The following is an 8,306-nucleotide window of genomic DNA, read 5'->3' on the forward strand; positions in this document are numbered from 1 at the left end:
CAGACGTTCCAAAAACACCACTTCTTAGAAGTAAACACAAAACCCTCTTCAATGGTCAAACTCTCACCCACAGATGCCAGCAGTTCTCTCTGAATCCTGGGCTTCCCTCTGCCTCAGTGCCTCTTTCTGTGGTCATTGACTCACACTTAGCTAGTTTGCAATCTGCTACTCCATATCAGATGAACCATTGCCAAATTCATAAGAGGTAGGCCATATTAAGAAAAGTGAATTTATATAAACTAATACTACCTTCTCTTGTTCTCTTTATTTCCATACTTACTCTCATTCCTTTTTCCCACCTGGTGCTAATATCTCTTGCCCTGTTGCTTCCTACAAGGGCATCGCTTACTACTCAGTCATCCAATGCACAGCTACATATTATAGTCCTGTTACAATATTGAAGAAAGAACATAATCATATATTCTCATGAGTATGTGTCTATCATGAATTTGGTTGCTTTGTTTGGCCCTAAATAAGTGTATCTTTCTCCATGGCACCATACTGGAGGTCTTCCTGATCCCTGCCTCAAGAAATGAGTTGACATCAGAAGGTCATCTATGATGAACTATTAACTGAGAATATTTGGAGAGCAGAAGTAAAATGATAACCATGGATTATTGTGATAAGAGGAGCCATTCTGAATGACACATCAATTGAGTTGAGACTCACACAGAAGAAAAATCTCCCTTTGCAGACACCAGGAAGTCTGAAACTGATTCCATCTGGTTTGTCTGTGATGTATAACATTACTGGGTCATTAGTCTTTGCCTTTGCTCAAAGCTAACTCTAGCATCTGGACCAGCAATGTCAGAGCCCTCACAGGCATCCCCACACCAACAATTCTGTAGCCCATGTGGGAGAAGACCTTTGACTTCAAAGGCTGAAAGAGAATCAATAAAAAAACCTTTCGGCTCCTTAGTGACTAGAGAATACATAAGGCCCCAAAACTTTCTGTTTTTCTCTCTCTCTCTGCAACTCTATGCTGAAAGAGTTCCTGAAAGGAAAGAACTACAAAGAGTAAGTGGTGAGTTCCTTGACAAAAACAAGTCTCATTAACAAGCAATTCAACTTCTCTCTGAGATGAGCCATATGGACTGTAAACACAAAGACAAAAAGAATTTTAACCCCTAAGTAGCAAAGTTTTCACAGAGCTACTACATTAAAAAGAGATAATAGACATGAAAACACATTTTTTTTAACAGCTGGTAAGTAAAAGTATAATTACCATCAACAATAATCATAGTTTTCTTCATTGAACCTGGTTGAAAAATCATAAAAATTCCAAGTTATGAACTCAGAACATTTATTTTAGACCTCATTTTGTCTGACGTAAGATTACTCATTCCTGTAAGCACAACAAAAGGCCAAGAAGAGACCGCAGAGGTCATCTAGCTTAATCCCTTCTTACGGATGAGGAAATAGAGTATCAGAAAGGTTAAATGAAGTGTTCAAGTCACAATGAATCAGTGCAAAGCCAGAACACACCACAGATCTGCTAACTTTATGGTCTTTCTAGTGATACCATACCACCTACCAGAAACAAAGTTAGAGAGTTATATTGTCTGTTACACAAAGCCCTGCTGGACTCACTATCTTCCTTTTGTTTCTCACATCTTCTATTCAGTCTTCCCCACTCTGCTGTCTGCCCCAGGAGGCTGACTTATATAGACTACCTCAACTGACACGCTTGACCTCTGACTTCCAGTTGAGTTTAATCAAAGATGACCCCCCAGCAAGAGGATGAAAGGACAGAGGATAGAGAGGTTGGGTTGCTTATTCCCTGGAGTCCCCTTCAGCCCCATGTTAGTATCATCCTGATATGAGAGCTCTACACAGCTCTTTCCCTCTGTCCCTTCACCCCTTCAGGCCTAAGGGTGTGTGTTAGTTCCCTAAGGCTGCCATAACAAATTTCCATGCTTCAAACAACAGACATTTGTCTCATAGTTCTGAGGCCAGAAGTTTGAAATCAAGGTTTTAGTAGGGCCATGCTCTCTCTGAAGGGTGTAAGTGAGGATCCTTCATTGCACCTGCCTTGCTTCTGAAAGTTGCTGGCAATCCTTGCCATTTCTTGGCTTATAGATGCATCACTCCAATCTCTCCTTCAGCTTCACCTTATGTTTTCCCTGTGTCTCTGTCTATATCTCTTCTCCTCTTATTATAAGGATGTTAGACATACAAGATTAGGGCCCACCATAATGACCTCATCTTCGTTTGATTATGTCTGCCAGGATTCCCTTTCCAAATAAGATCACATTCAGAGGAACGGGAGGTTACAACTTCAACATGTCTTTTTGAGGGACACAATTTAACCCATAACATGATGGTAACAAAGCCCCGTTACTACTTGCCCCAGGGCACTGCATTATCCTGTGGTTTTCATAGATCTGATCTGCATTCCTACAAATAATTCCTTTACTAAACTTTCTCCAAGTTTCACTTCCACTTAGGATATAGAAAGCCCAAGAGAATATTGATCCCACCCCAATAATGAGAAAAAGCCAAAGAACCTATTCTTGAGCCCATCAGAGAGCTGAGAACACAAAGCAACCAACTGAAGTAAGTTCCAGTGAGTCATAGACCCCTCTAAGGAGAGACGGAGCACACAAACTATTTCCCTTTTGGCAGAGCACAAAAGGAAAAGGCAGGTGCCATAAAGGTAGGTAAAAAGAAAACAGTTACAATTTTAACAAATTCTTAAAGGTCAAGTGTAGGCTAATGACACAATATGCAATCCCTAGACCCCTTATATACAAGCAGAATCTGCACCCACACACCAGTTATTTTTCTTAAACCTTTAAAAGGTACTCTTGAGAAGGATTTCAGGCAGGATAGGAAACTTGAGTGAGTCTCTTCAATGGTGCCAACATTCTGGTCATGAACATCTGCTGCTGTGGTGGAACAAGCACAAGGTCTCGCTTACTTCTTTAACATGGAGCAAAAGTCTAAAGCTGCTGGGGAGAAGGCAAGAAAACCTCCCACTTTCAGAGCCCTGGCAAAGATCCCTGCTTCTCAAAGGGAAAGAAAGCAAAAGTTCTCTGCCACAGGGATAAGAAAGCTTCTGGAACAGTGAGAAACTCTCTCTAGCCCAGGACCCTACACTCATACAAAGCAGTGGCCTGTTGCCACTGAAGGCAAAACTGAAAAATCTGACTACACAAGAGCTCCCAAAGATATTAGGTTGGTGCAAAAGAAATTGTGGATTTTGCCATTAAAAGTTATGGCAAAAATCACAATTACTTTTGCACCAACCTAATATAAGGCAGAGTTTGGCTGAAATGAAGGGTAGGGATAAGAATATTGAGAAAGTGCCACCACTGAGGCTCAATGACACAGGACCTACCTAAGACAAGTGCTGAACCAAGAGAACAAAGATCTTCCCCGCTGCATCACAAGCCTCACACCAAATAACATACAACAGCTGTCTACACCTGAGGGTATGACGGCAAGAATATGAATAAATATCCTATCTGTGATGGAAACATGCAGAGGCTGCTAAAAACTAATGATGAAACGTAAATGTAGAGAAAAACTCTCAACATCTCAGGCCCCATGTCAAGTGCAAGTTAGCAGCAGTCCACCACTGAAGGAATTTGAAGCTCACGGTCTACTGAAGGTAACTACAGTAATCACAAAACCTAAGCTCAACGCATGTACTGACAAGGGTAACTCAAGCTCGCACACTAATAGCACGAAATAAGAAAAGTCATGCCCATTTCAGAACATAAATACGACTTACCTCAGATACTACTATTCTTTTACATATGTGTGGCAGTCAATCAAAAATAATGGGACAGACAAAATAACAAGATAAAGCAAACCACTATGAAGACACAGAGCAATCAATAGATTAATAAGACCCAGAGATGATATGGGCATTAGCATTATCAGACAGATTTTTAAACAACCATAGAATATTTTAGATAATCTAGTTGAGTAAGTGGGTAACTTACATGAAGAGATAGAAATCTTTAGCAAAGCAATACTATCAAAAAGTCACATGGATGGCCAGGTGTGGTGGCTCTTGCCTGTAATCCCAGAACTTTGGGAGGCTGAGGCAGGTAGGTAGATCACTTGAGGTCAGGAGTTCAAGACAAGCCTTGCCAACATGGCAAAACCCCATCTCTACTAAAAATACAAAAAATAGCCAGGTGTGGTGGTGCGCACTTATAATCCTAACTACTCAGGAGGCAGAGGCAGGAGAATTGCTTGAATCTGGGAGGCAGAGGTGGCAGTGAGCTGAGATTGCGTCACTGCACTCCAGCCTGGGCAACAGAATGAGATTCCATCTAAAAATAAATAAATAATTAATTAAAATTTTAAAAGAAGTCACATGGAAAGCTGGAAATAAGAAGCATGATACAATAAGTTTAGGATTTGTTTTTGCTCTATTACTTTCAATAAACATGATATCTGAAATACAAAATTCTTTCAATAAGACATAGCTTAAGAAAAAACAAGTAAAACTGAAGAGTGAAAAAATATTATCCAAATTAAAACAGAATAAAGAAAAAACAGAGCATTAAAGAACTGTGGTAGAATACCAGTTTAACATACATGTAATTAAAATTCCAGATGGAAAAGAGAGAAAGAATACTGCAGAAGAAATATTTGAAGAGGTAATAACAGATGATTTTCCATAATTAGAGACAAAACACCAAATCCAAACAGCTCAGAGAAACACAAGCTAGATAAATATACACAGACACAAAGACCCATCATACTCACACTGCTGAAATCAAAGATAAAGAGAAAATCTTGAAGGCAACCAGAGAAAAAAGAAGCATTACATACAGAGATACAAAGATAAAATGACAGACTTTGCATCAGAAACTATACAAGACGAGACAAGATGAGAGAGGCATCTTTGAAGTGCTGAAAGAAAAAAAATCAACCTAGATTTCTATGCCCAGCAAAAATATCTTTTATAAATGAATGCAAAATAAAAATGTTGTCTAAAAGACAACAGTTGAGAAAATTCATTGCCAGTAAACCTGCATTAAAAGGGGAGTTAAAGAAAGCTCTGCAGGCAAAAGGAGAATGATAAAAGACGGAAATTTTGACTCACACAAAGAAATAAAGGGCAATAAAATTGGTAATTTCAGAATATATATAAAAGTATTTTTTCTTATTTTTAGTCTCTCTAAAGGAAAATTGTCTTAGGCAAAATAATAGCAATATATTGTGAAATTTATGACATATATAGAAGTAAAATATATGACAAAAATAACATAAAAGATGAGACAGAAAATAAAATATACTGTTGTACTATAAAGGAAGCAATATAATTACTTAACCATAGACTGTAATATGATAAGATGTCTTTTGTTAATCCTGCATCAACTACTAAACAATTTAAAAGAGGTATAACTAATAATCCAATTGTGGAATCACAAAAAAAAATACTCAATGCAAAATAAGGCAGACAAGAGAATAAGGAAACAAAAAAGGTGGCATTTAGAAAATAAGTAGCAAGACAGTAGATTTAAATCCAACTATATCAACAATTTTATTAAATAATAATGAAGTCTATCTCTCCCCATTAGAAGGCAGAGATTGTCAAATTAGAAAAATAGCAAAAGTAGCAAGACCCAGATGTATGCAGTCTACAAGAAACCCACTTTTTATATATAAAGACAAAGGCAAGTGAAAAGGGGGGAAAAGATATAACAAAATAACACTAATCAAAAGAAATCTAGATCAGACAAAGTAGGCTTCCAAACAATGAATACTGCAAAATATGAAGAATATTACATAATGATAAAGGGATATAATACACCAGGAAGACTTAACAATCCTAACAATCCTAAATGTACCTAACACAACTTTCCAAAATACATGAAGACTAATGGACTCAAATGAGAAATAGACAAATCCACAAGCTGACATTGTAGTTAGAGAATTCAAGTTAGAGGATTCAACATTCCTCTATCGGTAATTAATAAAACAAATATACAGAAAATTAGTATGGATATAGAAAATCTAAATAATAGTATAAACCAGCTTGACCTTCTTGATACTATATAACATTCCACTTAACAATAGCAGGATAAACATTCTTTTCAAGTGTATATAAAATATTCACCAAGAGCAACCATGTTCTAAGCTATAAAAAAATTCAACAAATTTAAAGGGAATTAAATAAATGCAAAGTATGTTTTATAAATACAATGAAATTAAACTAGAACTCAGTAACAGAAAGATATCTCGAAAATCCCCAAACATTTGAAAATTAAACACATTTTAAAATAAGAAAATCACAAGGGTAATTAGAAAATATTTGGTATTGGATTTAAAATGAAAACACAATCAAAATTAATGGGATGCAGGTCAAGCAGTGATTAAAGGAAAATTCATGGCATTCAATGCTAATATTGGAAAATAAGAAAGTTCTTAAATCAATGACTTAACCGTCTAACTTAAGGAACTAGAAAAAGGACAAATTATACCCAAAGCAAGCAGAAGAAAGAAAATAAAAGTGAGAAGAAATCAATAAAATATAACCAACAAAATCAAACTATCTCTCTGGGTTTCTAAAGATAATGCAACATGACTGAAAGATAGTCTGTGTCTAGTTCCTAAGTTGCTGGATGTGTGAAGCTGAGATAATAGCAACCAACATTTGTACAGTTCCAGCCAATTGGTACAGTGTTTTCATAAAAAATTGCCTATTTGGTCCCACAGTGATCATATTGGGTAAGGTAGTACAGCAATTTTCATTATTATCTACAGGTAGGTGATAGCTACAGGTGAGGTATCTATATTAGGTGACCTATCAAAGACTAAATCAAGATATAATTTCAAAATTCCTATTTCCAAATTTACCTTCAGACTATTCCTTCCTGATTCCTTACACTGGGTGCTATGGAAATTTTGTAGAGGACTGAAGCATCTTATTCCTGCCTCCTGGGTGAACTCGGGAGTGAAATAAATCAGAAGCAAAAATCCAAAATGTGTAGCCATGGCTGAGTTGTTGAAACATCAGAACATTTTCATAATACTTGAAGAAATTTTTTTCTCACCAATGTTCATGCATTTCAAAGACAAAAATCTACATTCTTCATCAACATTCCAAAAATACTACCCATTGCCTACAAATTGGCTATTTGTATTTTTATTTTTCACTTAACAGAAAGACCTTTTCAATAGCTAACTAGACTTTCCACCCCACCCCCTCCATTGGATGTAATAAATCTTAAATTATCTGTCTAGGAAACATCATACTTGGAAAGTAATTTGGACGAACTCTCCGTTCCATTTTGGATAAGTAGTAATCCAACCTCTCCTTGAACATAACCAGGACTCTGAACTTACTTCAGGACATTATACTTTCAGAAAACAGTAATTATTTGAAAATCTCTGCTATGTTGCATTCCGTCCAAATCTACCTCCCTGCATCTTATACCTATAATAGCAATAAAGGAACACCTAATGAAAATAATCCAGATTGATTTAATCTGGAAAATCACAAGGCACCATAATAAAGATGTCCTTTCCAGTGGAAACAACAGCAGGTAACTCATTTGTACTAACAGCCACTTGACTGAGTAGCAATCTAGACGAGTGAGTAGTTGATTTCATCCATATAAGTTATTTTTTTTTCTCCCCCCAAGACAGAGTCTCGCTGTGTCGCCCAGGCTGGAGTGCAGCGGCATGATCTCAGCTCACTGCAACTTCTGCTTCCCAGGTTCAAGCAATTCTCCCTGCCTCAGCCTCCTGAGTAGCTGGGATTGCAGGCGCCCACCACCACACCAGGCTAATTTTTGTATTTTTTAGTAGAGATGGGGTTTCACCATGTTGGCCAGGCTGGTCTTGAACTCCTGACCTCAGGTGATTCCCCCCACCCCTCAGCCTCCCAAAGTTCTGGGATTACAGGCATGAGCCACCGCATCCAGCCCATCCATATACATTTTTATATGGATAACTGCTAGATGCCGGTACGGAGGATTCAAGACCAGTTTTGTGTTTCAGTTGCTTTTGGATGTATACAGAGGAATGTAGCAAATATTTGTTGAGTTTCTATTATGAAACAGGCACCATACAAGGCACTTTATAGAGACACTCTCATTTAATTCTTACTGATAATCCTTACTATGTGTTATTACTTCCCATTTTATGGATGAAGAAATTAAGGTTCAAAGAGGTTAAATAACGTGTCAGAAGCTACGGAGTTTGTAAGTAAAAACTCAGGGTTTTGAACACATCTTTTAAGCTTCGAAGCAGATCTTACCCAGTGCATCAGTGTGCCTTGATTAACTGAAAGCAGAACCTAAGCTGTCCTTTCCTGATTCCTTACGCTGGTTGCTATG

Source organism: Pongo pygmaeus, chromosome 7 (genome assembly GCF_028885625.2).
Source record: "Pongo pygmaeus isolate AG05252 chromosome 7, NHGRI_mPonPyg2-v2.0_pri, whole genome shotgun sequence".
NCBI classification, from domain to species: Eukaryota; Metazoa; Chordata; class Mammalia; order Primates; family Hominidae; genus Pongo; species Pongo pygmaeus.